Source organism: Tenrec ecaudatus, chromosome 9 (assembly GCF_050624435.1).
Source record: "Tenrec ecaudatus isolate mTenEca1 chromosome 9, mTenEca1.hap1, whole genome shotgun sequence".
In the NCBI taxonomy this organism is placed as follows: Eukaryota; Metazoa; Chordata; class Mammalia; order Afrosoricida; family Tenrecidae; genus Tenrec; species Tenrec ecaudatus.
In genome coordinates this window covers 92,309,852-92,335,920 of record NC_134538.1, presented here as the reverse complement: position 1 = coordinate 92,335,920, position 26,069 = coordinate 92,309,852, and the positions used below count along the sequence as shown (strand labels likewise).

The following is a 26,069-nucleotide window of genomic DNA, read 5'->3' as shown; positions in this document are numbered from 1 at the left end:
CATTGATGCTATATAATACACAATCATCAAACCTTAGGTGAACACATATTTTTGAAATAGTACCTAATTCACAGTGGCAAGCTATAGTTCCTTTATCTGAAAAAAAATCAGAATTTCTTTTTATATTTCATGGATGAAATATGAATAGACCATCTTTCCAGGGTGGAGTGTCGAGAGGTCAGGCACACATGAAACCTGAAGGAAAAGGAGGGCGACCAGCTGATGTCTGACCCTCCGGTGGCGACAGAGAATGTTTTTGATGTCTGCACATTGTTTCAGCTGCGGGAAACTGCTGTCCATGTCGCCGAAGTCTCCGGGAAGGCAACGCTCCGCTGTGTGACTGGAGGGGTGAGGGTAAAGGCTGACCCAGGTCAATGTTCACCTACTGATGGTGCTGGCTACTCTAGAGGAGGCCCAAAGTGCAAGGGACTGGGCACTACTGTCTTACACATCAAACAAGGGACTGGGAGCTCTGTCTTACACATCCAACAAGGGTCTGGGCGCTACTCTCTTACACATCAAACAAGGTACTAGGCGCTACTGTCTTACACGTCAAACAAGGGACTGGGCGCTACTGTCTTACACATCCAACAAGGGACTGGGCGCTACTCTCTTACACATCCAACAAGGGACTAGACACTACTGTCTTACACATCAAACAAGGGACTTGGCGCTACTGTCTTACACATCAAACAAGGGACTGGGAGCTCTGTCTTACACATCCAACAAGGGACTGGGCGCTACTCTCTTACACATCCAGCAAGGGACTGGGCGCTACTCTCTTACACATCAAACAAGGTACTAGGCGCTACTGTCTTACACATCAAACAAGGGTCTGGGCGCTACTCTCTTACACGTCAAACAGGGACTGGGCGTTACTCTCTTACACGTCAAACTCGATGCCACCAAGGAAATCAGACCACAACCTCCAACTCGGGGGCCCAGTTTGCCCACCAAGCTCTTATGAATTTGGGGATGAAGATTGAGTGGATTGAGAAAGTCTCCCCCAGTCCCCCATTTGCCCTGAGAGCACCCACAGGAAAGGGGGGTGCGTGGACACAGTCTGTGAACAGGATTCCTCCTATTATTTTCTTTTAATAAATTACCTCCGAGTACAGTACACAAGACACAGACAGCAATGACGACAAAAACAAAAAAAAGGTAGTCGTAGGCCTGTTGAACAGGAGCTAAGGACCCAGGAGACCTGGGACTAGGCTCAGGTGAGCTCCCGTGTTTGAGCCTGTTTGCTGTTTGCTTTGGCTTTCATTGCATATCTAGAAAAAGAAGATGGACTAGTTCATTTCCCCCCAGATTTATCCAATTCTACCAAGTACAAAGAGTACTGCTTTCAACCAGCCTCCCCTTTACTGGATACCCCATTGCAGCAGGTCAGGAGCCTCAAAATCCATTATCTTACTGAACATTCGAAGGCACGTGATTAGACACACTTGAGAAGTGCTGGATACTGTTCGACGGCCTTTCTCTGCGAATGGCTCCAGTGGGAGGTTTGCTTACAGGAGAGGCAGCAACAAATCGAACAGATACCCTATTTATGATTGCTCGATTTCCCTCTTATAAAATGAAGAGACAAAATATTGATTCCTTACTACCTACTGAGCAGTGACTCCAACGTAGAAAAGAGAAATCCCTACGAGGAAGGCTTATCGCAGCAAGCTGAATAGTCTGTTGACCAGAGAAAAAGCAGGTTTACTTTGCTTGCGTAGTTTTATCTGTAGGTACCCAATGCCTTTTCCACATGCTGCTGTGAGATCTAGGGCACGAGGACGTGTTAGAGACGTCACGAAAGCTTAGGTTGTGACCATAGCTGTGAAGATGCTGAACACGGCTGACCTAAGATAGCATGCATTTCACAGCACAAGCATGCTAACACACCTTGCTTACGCTCACGGGCACGCCCACTCACGCCCCTGCAAATATGAACTCACAGACCCCTCTTCAGATCACATGCCGGCCCTCACTCGGAACTCTGGGCTGAGTTTTCAGTTGATTAAACACATGAAACTGAAACTATCCAAATAAACTCTGTTGGCAGTTATCGAAAGTCTTTTGAAGTAAGCCAGAAGGCCTCTCCAGTCAATGTTTCCATACTGAATCAGTCCCTGTCACAGGGATACTGTGTTTATTTTTGTTGTTGTTGGAAAATAACTTCTTCTTTCATTGTACCAACTCTGAAAAACTTTTAAAAATATAATAAAGCACCAGTTTCTTAGGTTGAGGACCACCTCACTGAGGAATGCTTGTCCTACCATGAACTTTCCACAAGCTACTTACAGACCCTTTGGCTCGTGCCTTCTAGCAGTCACTTGGTTGGGTCTAGCCTACTAGCCTTTCATAATGGGGGAAACAATATTTTTTTCCTGTGAACCAGGACAGTATCTAATTCTTGGTGATTCCTTAGTTGTTTTTATGTGGTCTGTGACAGTTCGTTAATGTGGTCTGTGAGAGCTCGTCACCTGTCACAGGAAGTTACTGAGAAGGAACTCTTTGAGGAAATTCTGGATGGAATTTTTAATATTTCCTTGAAAGTCTCTCTGGATCTAAGCTTCGTTTTTCAGAGTCTTTCTGAAGCAAAATATATTGGTCCAATCTAACAAACTGAGAAGTTTGGTACAAGCTCTGACAGAATTAAGTAAACCCAGGAGTGAGCTCATCTCGTTCTGTTAGTGTGAAGTGCTGCTGAGTCAGTTGCAACTCCCATCAGCCCTGTGTACGCTGTGCCTTCCTCAAAACGAACAGGATGCAGACAATCCGAGACACCCGGCTCCAGCAAAAAGCACACAGCACCGAGTTTGCAGGAAGACGCCTTAATGATCGGAGGCAAACACTGAAAGTATAGAGGATTTGATGTTTCCTGATGAAAGTCACAGGCTATAAACTTCAGAACGGATTCTACTTTAACATGAACCCACTACCGTGGGGTCTATTCCAATTCACATATCACTTGCTTGTATGTAGGATCACTAAACGCTAAAATGGTAGCTAACATATAACCTTTTATATGACTACCAACCCTGCTCCAGTCTGGCAATTCCGATTCAACTTTCAATAGTAATTTAACGTCACGTTTAAAATATGGCTTTCACAACCATATCCTAATATGCTGTGTTCATATTGTAGTATAGTGTAAGTCACAATAAGGGAGTGTACAGGGTTGAATGGTGATCCCCATAATATATGTCTACCTCCTAGGACCACAATCCTGGAAACCATAAATACGACCATATTTGGCAAAGTGATTTCAGCATATTTGATTAACGATCTCTGGATGAGATTATTCTGCATTAAGGTATACCTTCATTCCAGGACAGGGGTCCTTATAAAATACACAAAAGAGCCAGAAGAACTCAAAATAAACAAACATTACCATCAAGTTGATTCCAACTCCCAGCGACCCAAGAGATTAGGGTAGAACTTCTCCTGTGGGTTTCTGAGACTTCATGGGACTAGAAAGTCTCTTCCTTTTCTTGAAAAATGGCTAAATGGCTAGCATCCGTGAACTCTTGACCTTGCAGTTAGCAGCCCAATGCTTAGCCCACTGTGCCACCAGGATTCCTATAGAGAGAAGAGGAGAATGGTATAGAAAGACGGAGTTGGAGATGCAATTGACCATAACCCTTGGAAGCCTCAAGTCACAGGAAGCTAGGAGAAGGGGAAATTCTTCCTTAGAGGCTGTGTGGGGTGCACTACCCTGTGGATACCTCGAATTAGAACTTGGAGTCTCTGGTACTTTAAGAGAATGAGATTTGTTGTTTTAATCTATCAAGTATGTGGATATTTGGTAGGGCAATATTTGGAGACTAATACAGGTAGTTGAAATACGGGATGACTGGGAACAGAACTACTTAATTCAGGGTACTTTTTCTATGTCACTTCTTCAAGAAAAGAGTATTTTCAATATAATTTAATATCTATAGATGAAGGGATTTGAAATAGATAATAAAACTCAAAATAAATTTTAGAGCCCTTGTTAGGCAGAAGCATATAAATGAAAAATATTTGGTCCAAAGATGATAGTAGTTGAACTTGGTGATAGGGAAGTGAAATCTGTTTTACCATTTTTCTACATTTACATATGCTTGAATTTTCCCAGAGCAAAAATGGTTAATCTAATTTTATATTAACTATATTCATTAAGAATAATTAGAATTTTACAATATTTTAACTATTGCTATACTCTTAAAATATATTGAAATTAGGAAGTTTTACCTTACCACAAATCAGAAATGTGTAAATCTCCTAAAAATTCTAAATTTTAAAATTAATTAGAAAACTCTTGATCTTAAAGCAAATGTGTATATACTTATGTCAATAATTTTTACATCTGTCTGTAACCAGATGTATCTATAATATATTTTAACCATCAAATTTTATGTAATTTTATAAAAATAGACTTAGCTAAATTATGCTTCCTTTCAAAGTAAATAAATTTTATGTCCTGTATATTTATGAAATATTAATAAAAATTCTAAAAAGGAATAGAAGAAAAAAATTTTCATAGAATGAGAAATCTTATCTAAAAATTAGAGTCCTAGAGAATTATTTTGACTGTAATACAGCTAGAAATCCAGACATAAAATAAACATATATATATCTGTACTATTACAACAAAGGTCGCACAAGAGGATACAGGGATAGCTTCATATACTCCATATTATATGATAATGACTACAATTTATAGTAACAAGAGCAAAAACAGCAAAAATATTTTGTGAAATTTAATAGTAAATAATTATATTTATTTTGATTAAATTGTTGGTAAATTACAAAGGAGAAGGCTCACCCTGACACATACACACACACACACACACACACACACACACACACACACACACACTCACACACACAAAAAACTATCCTTAAATAAACTACAAATCCATGATACCATCTGGCAGCGGACAAAGCAGATTAATCATTTCCTTTTTGAATAACTAAAAAGTTCCCTTCAAAATGTCCCAGAAAACACTGGCCAGGAACTAAAATCACTAACGCTTCATTTGTGATTTCGAATGATTTGCGGTACATGGAATCTCATAATATAAACTTGTGTGGCTTAAGTTAATACCACTTAGTTTTATTGCTTATTTGTAAATATATATTTTGACTTATATAAGAAAATATATTTGAGGAAGAACAAAAAGAAAAACATTACCTTCTGGTTTGCAGAAAGTACAGTTTGTATTGAAGAACTTGAATATAACATTTTTCAATCCCCCTGGTCTCCACGGGTTCCCTCTCTGACAGCCTCACTTTGATCGTGAGCTCTTGCATTCTTCTCTCTCCTCGTTGTCCATGATAACAATTCTGGCCCATTTGTCATCTTTGGTAATGTAAATTGTTGTCATCTGATTTGCTGCCAACTTGCTGGTAAATGGAGAAAAATAGAAATCTGTGCTTTGGCATAAACTTTATTATTTGATTGATACTTATTTTAGGCCTGCAGCAATGTGTTTTGTTTGTTTGTGTTAGTTTTGCTTGGTTTTAAGTTTCTTTGATTTTTGCTACATACTTTGACATTTGACTAATAGAAAAATGTTTGCTTCTTTTCTTAGTCATTATGATGTCAAGTGATTCATTTCTTCTCTGTCTTTTTTTTTCTTTTTTTGGTAACCTCAGGCATTCTTTGTGATGCTTCTAATTTAACATGCAGCTGTTAAAAAAAAAAAGCCTGCACTAGAATGCTAGCACGTGGACTTCACAGGGTTATGAAACATGCCTATTTGTAAATAATTTGTTATTAGTTTAATGTATGTGAAGTAAACAAGAGCTCAGATGCATTGTCTTCTCCAGGAGTACAAACAGGCTACACAGAAGATGGTCCTGGTCCAATCATCTTCTAACGATGTGGATTATAAATGACCACTGTCTCCAGAGAGATCTTTCTTTGATTCTTCAAACTCCTTGACTCATGATTGTGCAAAGGCTTCCAATTAAGTCAAGTTAAGTCAAAATTCTTTACAGAACCTCATGAAGTTCTTGGATTAAGTTAATGAAGCTAATACACTTGACTAATCACTGAAAGATTGGAAGCTTGACTCTCCCCAAGACGTGTCTCTGAAAATGTGCCTAGAATTCTATTTCTAAAAAAAATGATCCATTGAAAACTCTTCGGAGCACAAGTCTACTCTGACACACATGAATTCACTATGAACTGGATCAACTTGAGAGCACATGTTTCTAACAGGACCCAAAGGATTCCATATGACCTAGCTCTGTACTAACTCGGCTGTCCTGTCTTGTGGTCCTCTCTCCCTTGCGGCTATTCCGTCTTGCAGCCCTCTCTCCCTTGCTACTACCACTTAACTTATTTGAAAGAAATGCTTTTCTTACCTTCGAAGCTTCACGTGTAATCCCTTTTCTTCCTGAAACAACCTTCTCCCACTCTTTAGCTTTCCACTTTTACTGTAAGCCCTTAATCAATATATCTCCTGCTGAGACCAGTACCCAACTTCATAGCCCTTCTTAACACTTTAAATTCCACATCTTGCCAAGGAACCTTAGGAGATACGAAGTGGTCTCAAGATGTGGAATACATACCTGATTTAGTTCCCAGAATTAACTTGCCCTCTCATGCTTGACAGCCTGCCTTTGCTGAGTGATTTTCTTCCTGGGAAAGTATTCCATCAGAGCACATGAGTTCTGGTTATGACCAGACCTGGCCCATCCAACGCATGTGGGAAAAGCCCTCACAACCTGGGCTACCCCTAGTACCTGACCAAAGGGTTTTGGTCAAGGAAGAAAAGCCTCCAGAAAGATGTCACCAGACCAACTCAGAAGACATTTTAAAGTATAGACCTGGTAAGTCATATCCTGTCAAGAACCACACCCCTCCCTAATGGATAGTAATGATTATTCCTGAGAAATGTTACAGATTCGTATTCATAACCCTTTCCATTGACTTCCTGGTGTAACATCCCTGTTTTAGGTGCTTGCCTCAGAGACTCTAACCCCAGCCTGCTCCTTGCTGGATCCACTAGGGTGAAACTGGCCCCTTTCACTTTCATCCACTCTCTTTTTCCCAGACAATCCATGAGAAACCTCGGTTGGTCTCTCTACAATATAAAAACTCTTCCCTTAAATCATCTTGTAGTAAATGATGCATACTCTACCCAGATTCCCTCTTTATATCTGATGGAGATTGATGGGAATATCAGCTGTTGACCAAGAGCAGACGCATCTTTTACAAAAAATGGCCTTTGGACACAAAGTGATCGAGATTTTTAAAGAGTCAGAACCTACTCAGTGGCAATAAGGGTGAATTTTAGTTTTCCCTCAATTTGAAGTAAATTGCTGTTGATCAACATCTGCCTCTGTTTAATCCTATCTTTCCTTTAAGAACAAAACAGAAATATACACCTCTTCTCGTAGAAGGGAGAGAAAGGCAGGGCTTTCCACTCCTGTAAAAAGGACTGTCCTGGAAATTCACAGGGCAGTTCGACCTTGTCTTATACAATTACTGTGATTTCGCATTGACTCGATGGCAGTGAATTTTGGGGGAATGGATTTTGCTTAGAGGACATTTCAATAAATTTTCAGAAAATAATTTTGAATCTATTTCTAGGAAACCCGACCTACAACATTTACTATCAAAGGTGGCTGTAGGAAATGCAAAGGGAGGTTGTTAGGGGTAGACCATTCATTAGGGATTTAAATGCTAGGAGGGGCATTGGGCTTGACATGCGCTATTTAAAATGCTTACTTGGGTAATTAGAACAGGATGCCCAGGGTATCTAGTGCAATATCCCTGCACATGGGAGGAGTGAGTGAATATGTACTGACAAGCACTATGGAGGCAAGTATCTGATGGAGAGCTACTTTGATTCATTGAAGGCCTTCAATGATTAAATTAATTTAAAGCAAAATGTCAAAGCAAACATGATCACATAGATTTTATTTATAGAAACCTTAATCTCATGCAGCCGAGGCAATCAAATGCAGATAACCAGATAGAGGACTGCTCCTAAGAATTACAGAGTTTCAGATAAGGCTGCATTCTCAGCCTGGTAGGTCAGAGCCCAAACAAGAACAGAGGAAGACCTTCACATTTCTAATGAAGATTTATAGATAAATGGTATTTCAAACTTTGAATTTACAAATCTCTGAAATTGTTGGACCTATCGAAGCCCTCAGCGGGAGCTTAGCAGCTTCCCAATAATTAAACATTAGAGGAACGCTTCAAATGAAACAGGTGCTTTATAAGAACATGCTTATTCTCTGACAACTAATGGCCACTTTCTCTCTTAGAAATCACACTAATAATCCCCTCACTTAGAAAGTCACATCCCTGCTTCAGATGCAAAAAGCCTGCTAAGGAAAAGGAAGGACATGCTACAGGATGCCTAGGATGTCGGAATAGGAACTGGGTCCCGGGACTGAATTCTAAGGTACCCAAAGGGGCAGATACAGAAGTCAGGTTTGTTAAAATCATGGGAAAATGGATTAAGAGATAATGGAACTTTTCCACAAACTTTTTGAAACCTTCTTATACCTGAGATAAGTCTCTCTGTGGGAGACTTCTGTGGCATTCTCACTACCCTTAAATCAATCCGGTTCATATTGACCAAGTATAATAACTTGGTCATATAATAACTTGTCATAATAATTTGGTCAAAATTATGTCCATTGCTCTCCCCTATAGACTTCCTCCTAAACAAGAACCTACAGGATCCTTATTAATATTTAATTGAAAAAGTTAACAATAGAATATTATGAGGAAAGTGCAGTTGTCTCTTACATATACTATTCCTTAGATTATATAAATACTAGCAACGAAATTATTTGGTAACATATTTCTACATTGAATTCCACTTGTAATGACAACATTATCAGTAACTGAGTGGAATCCTTTATAAATTTTCCCCTTTGCATTGAATTAAAGAGTCCTGGTGGTGTAGTGGTGATGCTTGGGCTGCGATCCACAAGGTCAGCAGGTTGAAACACCAGCCGCTCCTCAGGTAAAAGACCAGGCTTTCTACTCTTAAAGAGTTACAGTTCTTGGAAAGCCACTGGGGCAGTTCCACTCTGGCCAATAGTGTCGCTATGAGTTGGCAGCAATTCATGGGAGTGAGTTTGGTTTGGGGTCTCGGTGACAGTGGGCTATTTTGTGGCGCAAGGTCAGCAGGTTGAGCTCCCTGGCTGCTCTGAGTGGGGAGGAGGAGGATTCCTGCTCGCATGAAGATGAACCGCATTGGGAAATGGATATGGGGCTGCTATGAGACGGAATCGACTCAATGGCAGTGGATTGGTTTGGGTGTTCTTCTTTAATTGAAACTTCCTTTTCAAAAGAAGTGAATGATATTGGTTTACTAATTATCACAGTATTGTAGCTAAACCACCACAAAATTTGACCAAATCAAGGACCATACAAGTATCTGCGGCAGCATAAGAAACAAATCACCTGCCTGTAGCACAAATGATTTGTATCACCGTGACAACTCGGTTAAGTGACACCTCTGACTACAGTGCCTTCTTAAAGCTGTGTGCCAGTGAGTTGATTCTGACTCACAGTAGCCCCACAGGGAAGAGGAGAACTGCCTCTGTGTGCTTTAAAGACTTTCTGTCTTTAAAGGAGCAAATAGCCTCAATTTTACCCGCTGGAATGGCTGGTGGTTTCTAACTGCCGACTTTGCAGTTAGCAGACTAGCAGCTGTAGCACTCATCCACGTGTGGTCCTTGGGATGGAGGCTATGCAGATGGCTTCCTTTCACCATTAGAGCCTAATTCCGCCTTCTCCAAATTTCTGCTGGAAAATTCCAGAAGACATTAGTTGTTTGCAAAATATGTGCATCCATATCTCAGCTTCCTTTTAATGCCAAAATTAAGAATATTTTTGTCTAAGCTGATTGGCCCTATTTTTACACATCTCCTTCCGGCTAGTATTTACTCTTGCTCTTCACAGATGAACTTCTTTTGGAGGTGTTGCATGTACAATTTCTACTTCCTCACTTCGCATTTCTGCCCCAATTTCAACTGACTTTGTTGAATCCATCGGTCCAGTGAACTTATTTGCACCAAGATGGACAACAATCTCACTGTGAATAAATCTAGAGGGATCTTTTCAGTCATTAGATTGAGAATGTTTCAGTTTCCTGAAAGCTTTCTTTTTTGGCTTTCATGACACTGGTGTGTATATCTCCTGATACTTTTCAGAATTGTTTTTCATTAACATTGTTGACTCCCTATGCTCTGGGATTTCCATAATTGTTGGATTTCCCCAATTTACTTGGCTCTCTTTGCTCAATATGTTACAATGCTGAAAGAGTAATCTCACTCGCTTCCTTGGCTTCATTCACTCTGGCTGTTTCTCTGCTATAAATCTCTGTTCTGAGGGTAGAATTCTACTTCACCCCTCACTTTCCTGAGAGCATGCCTACATTTCCATACCCGAGTTCATTATCGCACTCACTTCTACTGCCCATGGATCGATTATTGCCTTCAGTCAACAACACAAACTAGAAAGCTGGGAACCATGCTGGACTTGCCCTCACCTCGCCCACCTCTACGCTACCAAGCAATGACCAGATAGAATTTTCTGAAAGGATGCCGCATGGAGTCCACTTTTGCTTAAGTTGTTTTAATGATCTTCAGTGTTTCCCAAATAGAAGCCATGTTTGCTTGCAAGATTCAATATAGAACTTTTGTGAGATGACTTGACTCTCACAAGAAATACTCTGTTTAAATTATATTTTGGGGGGTCCTGTCTATAAAGGCAGTATAATTCAGAAGAGGTGTGTTGTCTCAAATTGAATGAATCATTTAATATCTCTGACATTTACTCTCCATCAGGGTAAGTGGCTAGATGTAACTAGGCAATATTTTTAAATATTTTAAAAAAACATTTTATTAGGGGCTCATATAACACTTATCACAGTCCATACATATACATACATCAATTGTATAAAGCACATCTGTACATTCTTTGCCCTCATCATTTGCTCTCCACTTAAGTCCTTTGCATCAGGTCCTCTTTTATTTCCCCCTCCCTCCCCGCTCCCCCCTCCCTCATGAGCTCTTGATAATTTCTAGATTATTATTTTGTCTTATCTTGCCCTATCTGGCATCTCCCTTCACCCCCTTCTCTGTTGTCCATCCCCCAGGGAGGAGGTCACATGTAGATCCTTGTAATTGGTTCCCCCTTTCCAACCCACTCACCCTCTACTCTCCCAGCATCGCCCCTCACACCCCTGGTCCTGAAGGTATCCTCCACCCTGGATCCCCTGTGTCTCCAGCGCCTCTATGCACCAGTGTACAACCTCTGCTCTATCCAGACTTGCAAGGTAGAATTCGGATCATGGTAGTTGGGGGAGGGGGGAAGGAAGCATCCAGGATCTGGGGGAAAGCTGTATTCTTCAGGTGCTACATTGCACCTTGAATGACTCATCTCCTCCCCTAGAACCCTCTGTGAGGGGATCTCCAGTGGCCGAAAAATGGGCTTTGGGTCTCCATTCTGCACTTCCCCTTCATTCACTATGGTAAGATTTTTTTTTTTGGATGATGCCTTATACCTGATCCCTTCTACACCTCGTGATCGCACAGGCTGGTGTGCTTCTTCCATGTGGGCTTTCTTGCTTCTGAGCTAGATGGCCGCTTGTTCACCTTCAAGCCTTTAAGACCCCAGACACTATCTCTTTTGATAGCTGGGCACCATCAGCTTTCTTTGCCACATTTGCTTATGCACCCGTTTATTCTCAGAGATCGTATCATGGAGTTGTGCAGCCAAATGATATGATTTTTGTTCTTTGATAGGCAACATTTTTTATTATTAAAAATAAATAAGCAGGAACTAATACTTATATCCATTTAAATATAAGCAGAAATTGAAAGCTGTTGTGTCCAGTGTGACAATGATGCCCGGTAATTAGGAAGCACTCAGTAAATTTTCCGTCTTTTGATGATAATAATAGTTAAAAGTAGAAGTAGCAGTGTCTCCTTCAAGTCATTAGATTGTATCTGGGCAGGTGCTATGATATATAGAAGACACATTAGGGAAGGACATATAGGAAATGCACATTAAATAATTGTACAAATACAGTTTAGAACTTAGCCCCATAAATCAAGTTTATGATGCTACCTAATATTTTGCTACATTAAACTCTAATTGTGAAAAATAAGCACATTTTAAGGATTAGAGAAAGGAACCATGGTGGTCTGGCGGTTATGAGTTGGGCCGTAAGCAGAAAGGGCAGTAATATGAAACCTCCAGTTGTGCCATAGGTGAAAGATGAAGTTTTCTGTGCGTGTAAAGTGGTAACAGCCTCAGAAATCCATAAGTGCTGTTGTACTTTGTCCTATAGGGTTGCTATGAGACAAAATCAACTCCATGGCAATAGGTTTGGGATTCTGAGATTATGGTAGCAATAAGCAGCCTAACATTTAAAGTATATGTAAAATGAGAGGTGATAGTAAGACTACCCCAGGAAATTCAATTATTTTACAGTATAACCTTAAAAGCCAAATATTTTCTAATATGTTAAAAGTAACTGGAAACATTATAAATAAATAGTGCCTCTAGCAAGGGAAGAAGTTAATTTTGCAAAATAAGATTAACCAAAGAATGATTTTGAAGCGATTTTCTTTAAGCCCTATGGCAGAAAGCTCAACAAGGTGACTTGGCAAAGGCTGAAGTTATTATAGTCAGGCTTAAGAAAGATCAGCCCGAACAAACTGCTCCACACTGTGATAGAGTCAGAGCCAGCACATCACATGCTTGCTGAAAAACCCACTCCTCGCAAGAATCTGGAGTGTGCAGTATATTTCTGCAGGCGTCGCTCCTCTATTCACGAAAGGTAAAGAAACACAAAACATCAAAAGCACGACAGAGAACTTGCCAGTAAAGGGAGTGAAACAAGATCAGAACCTTTCTAAAATACTTTCAATATCTGTGTGCTGTGGGACGTCACGCAAGCGATAGGGAGATGTGTTCTGGGTGAGTCATAAAGATGCACAGAAATTGTTCTTAGAAAACACACTTTTAGCTCAGGTCTTTACAATTATTTCTCACCCAGTTCTTGTCCTGATTCAACTATTGCCATATATTTATATTTTAAAAATGAAGTGAATACAATTTTTAATATAAACTATAGCATTTAGATGTGAAATCACATAATTCCAAATCAAACTAAATCCAACTTTGCGATACTGGAGTGAAATTCAATCTCTATTTTACAAGTCCCCATGTCCTGAGTACTGTATATAATCCAAAACATTTTAAGCGAGCCTCCCACTTTTGCATTTTAAATTTCATTTTCCAGTCACTAGAATGCATATTGATCAATTTGGAACTATGTGTTGATCAATTGGAAATGGATAGGAGAAAGCAGAAACATTTCTGCACATTGCCAAGCTGCATAGACTAGCTTTGTTGAGTCTGACGGCTGCTCTGCCCAAGACCTACTTTGTAGATCTGTCCCGATCTATTCCTCGCTTAAGTTTCGCACCATCTCAGCTGAGTCCTCTAAATTATTATAGACCATGGATTATAATTGATCAAAACTCACCTTAATTTTTGTTTTCCACGGCTCTGTTAAACTTTAATCAGTGGTGGGAAACACTTGACCATTTCTGGTAAAAACAAACAAATAAACTTGCAGGTCTCATTTTAAATGACAATGTCTTGTTTCAGGTTAGAACAAGATTCTAATCTCAACTTTGAATCTGATGGAACATAAAATTTCTCCTCTAGCCTCAGCTGCTCTGAGGAAGCAAGATGGTATTTTGTACGCCATCAAGAGTGACAGGGTTGGACCCCCATCGGGAAGTTCCATCCTACGCTGAAGGGTCACTGCAAATAGTCAAGATGGCAGTAAGGTTTGGGGGAGTTTGTTTATTTGTTTGTTTTCTGAGTCTGAGGCAGCTTTATGCTAGTATCCTGGAAAATGGTGCAGTGAATAGGAATATTTTAACCCAGCTATGTTTGCTGGAAGCTGTCCTGGTTATGAGTTTGGCTGTGAACCACAAGGTCAGCAGTTTGAAGCCATTCTGTGTGAGAAAGATGAGGCTCTCTCCTCCCATGAAGACTTGTGGTCTCAGAAATCCCCAGAGGCTGTTCTACTTTGTCCTGTGAGTGGGAATCTTCCAGATGGCAGTGGGATTGATTTGGTCTTCACTGGTCTTGGTGCTTACTAAAATTTTACTATCTCGGGAGGGGCTTTCAGACATTATAATGATTCCCACATCTGGAAATCTCTATCCTGAAGTGTAAAATTCATACCTAATGTAAGCAGATTCTACCGGATTCCTCTTTGAGCACCTATAGATTAATTCTTAGCCAGCCTCTCTCTCCAAGATATCTTCATACTTGCAAGATCTCTTCCTCTTCTCCTCTAGGAGAAGAACTTGGAGAGCCTCATATCAGACATTCCACATTCTCCACACCCTAACCCAGTAGCACTGTGTTGTCACCAAGTAATTAGCACTTCTCTAGAGTTCTCCTTTCTGGAAGTTAGAGCACCATGTGATGTGAGCCCCAAAGGAGGGAAACATATTAGCTCTCTAAGACATCTCATGGAAGCCCTCCTCCTGAGGAAGTGCCACATGTCCTGTGCCCCCTGACAGGTGACAGCCAGCTCCGTTATAGCACACTACAGCATCATGTCGTCAAAGACAGTATCCTAAGAAATCTATCTCTCCACTTCAATCCTTGTATAACCTGCTTCTGCTGAAAACTCTTGGAATTATAAAACTGTTCTTCAGATGTTTTACATGAATACATATCCTTCCACTCATTCTGTTCCTCGGTCTTTCTTACTGGAGAATATTTGGGAGTTAAGTAAACAGAGACTCACTCTGGCATCCGGTATGAGCAGCATGACCTGCCAGCATCACAATACTGCCAATCTGGGGCACGCCCCCGACATATCTTTAGTCTGGCTGTTTTTTGCCTCTTCCTTGTTGCTCTCCAGAAAACATACATATACAATTTCCTCTCAATTGGCTTTTAAATCCTTCCTTCTTGAATGGTAATGGACAAATAAGCTACTAAGATCTGTTTTTGCTTATTTCTTACTTATGAATTTACCCCAATGTAATAATAATTTAGGCTGGAAGTCTGTAAAAATGGCAGGGCACTGGGGACCAGAGAGTTTAAAACAGCTGTATTCACAAGGCCTAAATTTGACCCTTTATTTACTAAAAAAAAAATGGTCAGAGTTCTAATAATCTACACAGATTATCAGCAAACAAATTTTGAGATACATGAGGGCCCTGCAAAAAGTTCATGGAAATGGATTTGAAAGAAAAAGACATTTTCCCACAAAATTTGGGAGTCCCTGTATATGGTGACAGTATTGTGGGTTAGGGGCTGGGCTGCTAACCTCAAGATAACTGTTCAAACTCATCACACTCTACATTGGAAAAAGCTGAGGCTGACTTCCTCCCTAGAGATTTATAGTCTCAGAAACCTGATGCAGGGCTACTATGATACAGAAATGATGTAGATACACACATAACTATTGAGTGCAAGTCAAAAGGTTGGTTCTGAACCCAAATAGAGAAGTATATCTCGGATGATAAGGTGGTAAAAGTCTTCCAAAAAGTCACAGCCTTGAAAATATGATGCATCAATTCTACTCTGCACACATAGAGCAGTCAAGAATTTAAATAACTCAGCAAATTAATCTTAGTTAACAACATATAGCTATTCCAAGACTTTCTGAGATGTGAGTCAAAATCTTCCTTCTCTCTCTCTCTCTCTCTCTCTCTCTCTCTCTCTCTCTCTCTCACTTTCCTATTGACAAGCCACATGGAGCCAGGCTTAGATCTGTGGGAGTGCTGGAGATGCTTCCACCACCCCTGGGTCCATAAGACTTTGCATGTGTGATCTTCCTGCATTTTGCATCATTGCACAGGCTGCACGAGTCTGAAGAATGCTATATGGACTAGTATTGGATTTATAGGCTAATACTAGACTTATGAATTTGATCTGGATGTGGCTGAGATGTTTTCTTACTATATAATCGCTCTTTGATATATAAAGCTGTTCCTTATACATATGAGTATCTCTGGATTTGTTTCTGTAGTCACCCTGGCCTAACACATTATGGTACCAGGAGTGGGGTAATAGAGAAACAAATCATGAATAGAGAATGAATGCTTGTTACTTGACCTCTGCCTCATGGTGGTTTTCTTTCTTTGGCTAGCCAAAGATCACACTGTTTCCTTGATTGGTTTCTGAGAAGTTCAAGTTTGGATTCTTTTCCTTCATTCTTGTATTTGGCTATTCCTCTTGGAAATGGTGAAACTGAATGTGATTAATGTATATATTGACCTTACCAGGCAGAATGTTTGTAAGCTCATTGTCTTCAGCCATTAATTTAAATTGCTAAATGGGTTAGGCACACCTGCAAGGAAGACTCTGAAGAGATATGCCCCATGTGTCTTGAATGCTCTGGACATTTGCATTTGAAAAGACTTGCTGAAATGGCTGTTGACAGATTGAAGAAAGAAAAAGGAGCCCTTTGGCTTTTTGAATCTTGATCTAATGGTTGTGCCAGAAGCTGGGAAAATCTGGTGCCATAAAGGAACACTTCTCTCTAGGACTGAATGTTAAAGGGAACCTGTGGGCAGTCTATAAAAACTTGCTAGGTAACCACTTAGATCCATTTGTTGAGTGGAGGTAGGAGAAACACAGCAATAAAGAGATGGGTTGAGTTGGGCCACTGACACCTGTGGACCTGGATCACAGGGTCTAGAGGGGAAGATGAAATGGGTTGGCTGGTCTGAAGTTCGTGACCTAGCTCAAGGCTAGTTGGGGTTGTTGAGAATTTGTGATGGTCACCCTGATGGGGTTAAGCGAGGCAGTCAGCATTGAGTTGATCAGAACCCCACAAGGAGAAGAGTTTTGAGCCTCTGAACTGGTGCATATTGCTGCTGACCAGCCTGTCCTGATTTGACTTTGCTTATGGGTGTGTATGCACAAAATTCCAACTGGAATGAATATTCTTCACATCAAAGAACAAGCTTGTCTCCTCAAAGCACTGGGTTGATATAAGTGAGCAATATAGAAATTGGACACCCAAAATGGGGGGGGGGGGTAATAAAGGCATGAAGTGGCTGGTTTATAAACTTTCAAAAGTGGGGGAATATGTTCATAGGATCATGGTGTGTGTATTAGTCTGGGTTGGCTAGAGAAACAAATTCAGAGACAGCTGTATGTGTGTAAGAAATAATTTTATATCCAAGAGTAATTGTATAGTAAGAAAACATCCTGGCCCAGTTCAGATGAAGTCCATTAGTTCAATATTAGCCCATAAGTCTGATCTTAGCCCAAATGGCTACTAGTTCTTAAATTCTTCTAAAGGTGCAAGTGCACATGCAACGATGCCAAATGCAGGAAGATCAAAGGCCAGTGGGCAAAAAATCTTGTTGAAGTGTCTCAGCACCGGTACAGCTCCTCATGTAGCTCCTCCAGCTCTAGGGCTCCGGCTGCCATCAGCATAGCTTCATGTGGCTTGCCCATAGAATGTGTTGCACAAAGAGTATATATTCCATCTCAAGAGAAGAAGACAGAAGTTCCCAGAATCCTCAGGAGAAGGCCATGTTCCCACAGAGGCATCATTGGCTATGACCTGACTGAAAGGCTAGACTCCACCCCTTAGCTCAAGTTGACAGGAGGTTATATAACTGCCAAAGTGTGGGTGTTCAAATTTTAAGTATAGAATATTTTTGTTTTGTTCACTTATAGAATATTCTGTTTAAATGAGGCTGACACATTTTGAGTTATATGCATTTTAGTTTTATCCTATTAGGTATAAATATGATTTCATGGTTGAACTATCAAATTGTAGGATACACTAATTGTAATCCAATAAAACCATGACAGATATAAGTTAAAATGATGGAAAGATTCTTTACTAAGGAAAGTACAGCATTCTGTTAGATATGTAAGCTGTGCAACCTGAATATTCCATTCCTGTTTGAAACCACCATGTGGAGCAGGTGCTCAAGGACTGCTATGTCGCCAGAGAAAGCTGAGAGTAAGGTGGAGGGAGACGCCTTTGGATCAAAAAGAATGTGAGATATCGCTGAAGGAAATGCATTCTCTGTCACCTAAGGCAATAAAATCAGAGACCAAGTTTGCCTAACGTGGAATTTGACTTGGCTTATTTTTCAGGGTTCATTAATGTTATGCCATCACCAACTACCACGTTTGACCAATGGAACCAATGAGTCAAAGGGGCCAGTGAGGAGGGATAGGATGTGATCCCTGGCTGCAGGTATGGGCCCCATGTTGAATCCTCTTGTTGGGAGTTTGGCCAAGTGGAACAAGTTCTCCAGATTCACAAATAGTTTTACATCTTAGAACTTTCAAAATGGACCATCCTCCTGGTGGCTCTAATGTACTCTGCATTTTTCTATTATTTTCTCAATTATTCTACACACTCCTGTTTTATGTTTTCAATCATGAAGCTATTTTTAAGGGATTTTATAACCCAGAAATTCATGTGATACAGTGACAGACTGAAAAAGGGGAGAAAGAAAGAAAACACTTTCCCCTTTCAGCATCTGTGCTATTGTGATTTATTACCTCTTTTAATTTGCTTCTCTGTCTTACATCTTTTTAGGCAGTAGGTGGAAAAATGGCATCAGTCCTTTGAACTGAAATATATATATATTTCTATATATATATATCTGGCCTAGAGTACAATAACAAGTCTTGTGCCTTGCACACAATAAGTAAGATAAATAATGTGGCTACATAAAAATCCCTTATTGTGCTCATTAAAAAGACCTTTGATTTCACTTAAATATTGCCAAGTACAGAGTAGCTGTATTAATTTTGCATAGCATCATGAAGCATATCAACTTGTATGCGTATTTGTGTTAAATATTTTCCAATCAATCATTAAATGGAGGTTATAGCTAGTTCATCTTTAAATTCAGAACATAATGCTATACATATGGGACTATGACGTTTCCCCCTCCATATGGTGTCATGTTTGTTTCCACAAAGGAAAAGTGATGACAGAATTTTTAAAAAGAAGTTCCAAAAGGTATGTATTAAAATAACAGTAGATTTTGCATTAAGCAAAGAATTCAGTACCTCATTTTTCAGCCAGTTGAAAAAGTGCCGAGAATATACTGGCTTTGGAAAAGATACTTCTTTCCGTCCAAACCTCTTCCGAGAAGTCAGTGAGAGTAATTTCCATTCAGGAATTCCATCTTTCATATGCCAGGTGTCAGGCCTGTCGAGTCTTTGGACTGTTTAGTCTTATCAAACCTAATAAAACAATCGTACGTAACCACTAGGAAACATTTTTGTTGCTCTTTACCTCACGGTATCACTTTTAAGTTCAACTCCCTTTGGTGGAAACCAGTTTTGTGTACTTGAACATCTTGTTTGGATTTCTGAAGACTTTTTTTTTTCTTGAAAGTACATCAATATAAGGAGTTCTTCAAATATACAGAGAAAAGAAATTGATGTTCAAAGGCTGATATATGGAATGCAAACCTTGAAATTTGGGTTTGACTGTTATTCCTATTGGTGATAGAAAGTGCAGCATGCCTTCCAGACTCAGGGCGTCAGATGATGGTCACTGGTGCTGCCCTGTGGCCACTTGAAGATCTAGATTGCTCTGAAGTTAGCACAGAAGAAGGAAGATGCAAAGTGCCTTCATACACAGTGATTCTGTTTGGTTTTTAGTTTCCTTGTAGTTCTTGATGTTGAACTTATTCATGTTTGACTCGTTGTTCCCACCTTATACACCTACAAAAGAAAGGGACTGGGAAGAATTTCTCGAATCAAATATTTTAAGTGTCACCTACAATTGATATTGTTTAAACTAATTGCTTGGCTTAATAGCAGACATTTGAAGTCTCTACTAGCTAACTTATCAATATATTAGTGAATAAGAAAGTGATTAATTTTCATAGAAGAACTTTTTAAAGTACCCTAATGTGAGTGTAAGATATGTCCCAGCATAGAATAAGTCATCAGATAGATTATACTTTTGTCATTTCTATCTAGGTTACATAGTCCTCACTTCTGTACACACCTGCCCTGAAAAGGCTCTGGATGATCTTCGTGATCTCTGGACAATATTTAGAAGAAGCTCAGGGGCTAAATTGATTAAATGCCAGACCATGGAGGAGAGCTTGTGTGTACAGTTTTAACTCTAGTTGTCTGAGTTATTCCTGAAGTCCTCAGTAAGTCTTCGGCTACAGAGAGATATAAACCACATTGATTATCAAGGCATTGGGGTGATTCGATATTTTCTGAACATAAATTATTGTTCTAGATTCAGGGGTTCTGTCTCAGTTAAGAGCAAGTCCTTAACCTCTGTCTCAATTTCAGAAGAGGTGTGCCTATGTTGATTTGCCAACTCTGAGTCCTCCGCTCTCAGCAACTGAAATCGTATGTTAGTTCCTCCAAAAGAAGCTGGGTCCCGTCATCATATTTTTGTAGAGACTGGAGTCCAATCCCAACACTGGCCATGGGGTCCAGATCTTTGATTGCTGACCTGCAGGATATCCAGTATCCATCTATTTTTTTCCTTCATGACAACAACCAGCACTTAAAAATCTAGCTGTCATTAGTTGGTGAACCAGTCCGAGTCATGGAGTTCCCATGTGTGCAGACAACCTTCTCCTAATGGTCTCTGAGGCCAGGACGCTGCTGAGGCAGGGATCTAGGTCTGTCTTCTGAGGTATTTCTGGCTGGGTTTGATACAGTTAATGGTGAAACAGGTGTACTAATAACCCTATACAGTCTTACAGGAGGAGCCCTGGTGATGTAGTGGGTTATGAGTTGAGCTTTTAACTGCAAGATCTGCAGTTCAAACCCACCAGCACCTCCACTGAAGAAAGACGAGGCTGTCTGCTCCTGTAAAGATGCATCGTCAGAAACTCAAAGGTACAGTTCTACTCTGTCATATAGGGTTGCTGTGAGTTACAGTTGACTTCCTGGTAGTGGTTTATATATTCCCATAGCATCAGTGATTTATGAATGACAAGGGAATACAGAAGTGGCGTTTGCTGTTTTGTCTCCTCACTAGATAATGATGTCAGTTGTACACCCTTGGTAACTAGAATGGGATTTGGTCCAGATGATTCTAAACTAACCTGCATAGGAAGATCTAGTTTCTGCACTCTGAATAATAATTGATGCAATGTCAGTGATTTCGGTTTCTTTTCTTCAATTTACAAAAAATTGAGTCTTTCCAGTATAATTTAACTATGAGATTGGCTGATACAGAAGTGGCTGGCAGCGCAGCAGCACAGAGTATCAACTAATAAAACTATTGAGATGAAATTTTAAAAGAGTATTCTCTTTTTGCCCCTAAGACACATCAAATACATAAAGTAAACCAACAATTAAACAATGTTAACTTCAAGGATCCACATTTGACCAAGAAAAAGATTTATTTTAAATTTGAATGTTTTATTTCAAACACAAGATAGAGAGACCAACACGCACAGAAGAAACTGAGCTATGAAACAAATCTCCTCCACGCACATGACTGCATGGGCTCCAGCATCAGAACTAGATGACGCCAGGTGCCCACTACTAGCCAGTCTCACAGCACAAGCGATACAGTCTGGAAGCATAGGAAAAATGCAGAAGGAAATTAAAAATTCCTAACAACAACAACAACAAACTTTAGAGACTTACTGAGCTATGGAGATATTATTCAAACTTGAAGCCAAAAATGACCCCTAAAGTGACCATGTAGGTTGGCTCACAAAACAATGGATCTTACCAGTGTGTACTGTGTGCCTTCTAAAAATCACTGATTTGAGACCAAACGATCAACACGGCCTTACGCCAAACAGGAGCATGTAAGGGGGCAAGGAAACTAGAGTATCACAGTAGAAATAATGAGCAGGTTTCTGGATTGTGAAGAAAACAACCACAGGCACTGAACAATTTGTGTGGAAATATTTCAAAGTGATGCTGAATCTTCACCTCAAGCACAATAAACTTTATTTTAAAATGAATATCTTAGAAGAAAATTAATAATAAAGTAATATGACTATCATATTTTAATTCTTAACAAATTAAGTTTATAATTTTTGACCTCTTCCCAAGATTTGTTCCTATCAATTAATCCCACCATGCCCAATGCTTCATGAACATACCCAGAGTCAGGAGGCAAACTTTAGAATATTTTGTTATGTATTCAAACCAAGGTAATATAGTACAGATGATCTTGTTTCTTCCCAAAGTTAGACATTTGTAACCTTATAAGATTTATTAATTGGTTTCATCTTCATATCTCAGTAATATATTTCTAAATGGAAATAAAATGTCTTATTAATGATCATAGTAACATATGGAGTAGTAACCGAATGTGAAGGATAGTCTGTACTCTGCTAACTGCAGTTTAAACTTGAAGCTCCAAATAGATATCATCTACAATAATGTATAGGAATGAAAAATTTAAGTGAAAAGAGATTTATTAGACAAAAGAAACTTTATAAAAAGAAACATTTTGCATTTTAAAAATGCCACTTATTTCACTTTTACAATATTTTATATGTATAATTTTTTCATATCTAATATTCCTTCCTTCCCTCTAAAATCATTGTGTAGCAGCTATATAAAAATAAATTTTGAATATGCTAAAAATACATAAAATAATGTGTAGAAGGCCAAAATAAGAAGCCCAATTTATAAGTTTTATGTGGTGCTACACAAAAATACTTTTAGAATAAAGAAATCACTATTATATTATCTTTTTCATTATAAATATTCTTAAATTCCAATTTTAGTTATTTATTGCATTTTATAAAAATATAGAGAGTAAAAGCCAGTAGTTAGTTATAATGATTGGAACTGTATACACACACACCTATATATATGTGTATATAATTATATCTAACTCTATGTATATAATTTTATATGTATCATACTGGTGCAACTAAAGATGTACATGTATTCATTTAAATATAGATATAACAATATAAGTATATATATGTGTATCTATATAAATAACATTTACATAAATATAAATGAGTATGTGAGTATAAATACACTTATGTAAATACATATCTATATAAGTATATATACATATATTTATATAGTATATGTATTATATATTCATACTCCATATAAATGTATAATTATATAGATACATATGTATCTTTATAAATACACTTATATGTATATAATAGTTAATAGAAAGCAGTTTTTGAAAAATGTACATGGACTAAGTTGATACAGGTTTAAATGAGTCCTTCCAGAACATAGTAGGAATACATTGATATTCATAAATTTTTGTATAGAAATCTTAGAATCTCAGCCACATTCTAAGATTTAATCTTAGAATAATCTCTCTTTAAAGTCTCCACACTATTTAATAACTTCAGTTGACATTTTCACATAGTAAAAATGTGAGTGTGTAAGGAGGCATATATGAAGTAAATTAGCATGATTTACTTTTGAAATTTTTTACTCCTACATTTATATTATTTAAGATACGTTTTCTTTCAAGCTTTGACCTGTATGTCCCAAGATAATTCTTCCTATTTCCTGACACTTCCAAATACAAAATCATTTCACTTGGGATTGCTTGTCATACAAAAGGTGTGTTGTGACATTCAATCTATCACCACTCAAATTAATGTCTTTCTAAACTCTGGTGATGGTCATAGATTAAGATGAAATATAATATTTCTACATAAAATACATATTCCAATGTATCCACAGGTCATGTTGATGTCTTTGGGTTATCACAACACAGACTTATTAGTGTACAGGTGAGAGTTAACAAACCCATGTCTCTTTTAACTAGTATTTCTCTAATAGATTATTTCACATGTTTAATTTTCAAGAAGGAAAGAATACTATACCAAAAGAACTAATAGATATTCAGTTATTTCAAGAAGTACCAATCACAGCGAAGGGAGAAGCTCAAGCTACACTGAAAGCGCTAGACAAAAACAGTGCTTCCAGGAATTGATGGGACACCAATAGAAATGTTCCATCAAACTGATGAAGTCTTGGAACCACTCACTCCTCTATGCCAGAAAATCTGGGAGTCAGTTTCTTGACCAACTGACTGGAAGAGATACATATTTGTTCCCATTCCAAAGAAAGGAGACCCAACAGAACATTTTATTATAGAATAATATTATTAATTTCACATGCCACATGCAAGTGGAATGTTGCTGAAAATAAGATCAGTTGCAGAGCTGAGCGTGGGAGTGGAGCCCAGCTCGTAAGCCATCCACCTGGCCGCCTCTCCGCTCCTCACCTCGCTCTCGCCGCCTGCCCTCCCTCCTGCCGGCCGGCAGCGCAGAACACCTTCCACCGTGGCCACCTAGACAAGGTCCCACTTGAACAAAGGCGTCAAGCAGATGTACATGGCTCAGCCTCGGGGCGATACAGTCCACGCCATGCATATCTGGATCGATGGCACTGGAGAAGGGCTCCGCTGTAAAACCCGAACCCTGGACGGGGAGCCCACGTGTGTGGAAGAGTTGCCCGAGTGGAATTCTGACGGCTCAGCACTTTCCAGTCAGAAGGCTCCAACAGTGACTTGTATCTCATCCCTGTTGCCATGTTCCGGGACCCATTCCGCAGGGACCCCAGCAAGCTGGTGTTCTGTGAAGTCTTTAAGTACAACTGAAAGCCTGCAGAGACCAATTTAAGGCACACCTGTGAGCGGATTATGGACATGGTGACCAGCCAACACCCCTGGTTTGGAATGGAGCAGGAGTACACCCTCATGGGGACAGATGGGCACCCCTTTGGTTGGCCTTCCAGTGGCTTTCCTGGACCCCAAGGTCCGTATTATTGCGGTGTGGGGCCAGACAAAGCCGACGGCAGGGACATTGTGGAGGCTCACTACTGGGCCTGCTTGTATGCTGGCATCAAGATTGGAGGGACGAATGCCGAGGTCATGCCTGCCCAGTGGGAGTTCCAGATAGGACCCAGTGAGGGAATCGACATGGGGATCATCTCTGGGTGTCCCGCTTCATCCTGCACCGTGTGTGTGAAGACTTTGGAGTGATAGCAACCTTTGATCCTAAGCCCATCCCTGGGAACTGGAACGGTGCAGGTTGTCCTGCCAACGTCAGCACCAAGGCCATGCGGGAAGAGAATGGTCTGAAGTAAATTGAGGAGTCCATCGAGAGGCTAAGCAAGCAGCACCGATACCACATCCGCGCCTACGACCCAAAGGGGGCCTGGACAACGCCCGGCGCCTCACGGGATTCCACGAAACCTCCAACATCAACGACTTTTCCGCCGGCGTGGCCAACCGAGGCACCAGCATCCACAATCCCCGGATGACCGGCCAGGAGAAGAAGGGTTACTTTGAAGACCGCCGCCCCTCCGCCAACTGTGACCCTTTGCCTTGACAGAAACCCTCATCTGCACGTGTCTTCTCAAGGAGACCGGCGAGGAGTCCTTCCAATATACAAACTAAGCGGACTAGACCTCCAGTCGACAGGCCCCTCCCAGCTCTTCGCCCCACACCCCTGTTTCCCCATCTCCCACTCGTTCCTACTAGCTGTAACTCGGAAGACAGAATATCAAGGTCTTTTTTATTCCTTGTGCCCAATTAATAACACTTGTCTTTTTGGGGCCTAGGGTGGGGGGTGGGGGTCACTTTCTTACTTTCTTCACACCACCTCCATATCTCTGTTTGTCTGTCTGTCTGTCTCAAGCTTTCTGGAAGACTGGGGAATAGAGCATTAGTGGGGCCAGGGCCGGGAAACCATAACCACTGCTTCCATTAATCAGGTGTATTTTTCCAGTAGGCCTAGCTACCCCCAACAGACTTCTTACTTTGAGGTGGCTGGAATAGGGGATAAGGCCTGACTCATTCTGTGGTTGGGTCAGGATTTCCTGCTTCTAGTGGGAAATCTCATTTCTTAAAAAGAATATAACCAACGTTACATTAAAAGTGGGGACATGTCTGAGAGGGAGGGGAGGGGCCAGGAAAGAAAATGCCCTTGGTCACACCATCCTTGATCAGGGCAAGCAACCTTGGCCTCAAGATTACACTCGGAATAAAGTGGCTATTACCCCCCCCCCCCAAAAAAAAATAAAGATCAGTTGCAGCAGGATTTTGACAGGGAGCTTCTAGAGGTACGGGCTGGAGTCAGAG

The 26,069-nt window shown here is 40.0% G+C and overlaps 1 pseudogene; it reads left to right on the top strand.

Annotated features, from left to right (window-relative positions):
• Window positions 1-17,334: 17,334 nt before the first annotated feature.
• On the top strand, window positions 17,335-25,385 carry LOC142456044 (glutamine synthetase pseudogene; annotated as a pseudogene).
• The last annotated feature ends 684 nt before the right edge of the window (window positions 25,386-26,069 follow it).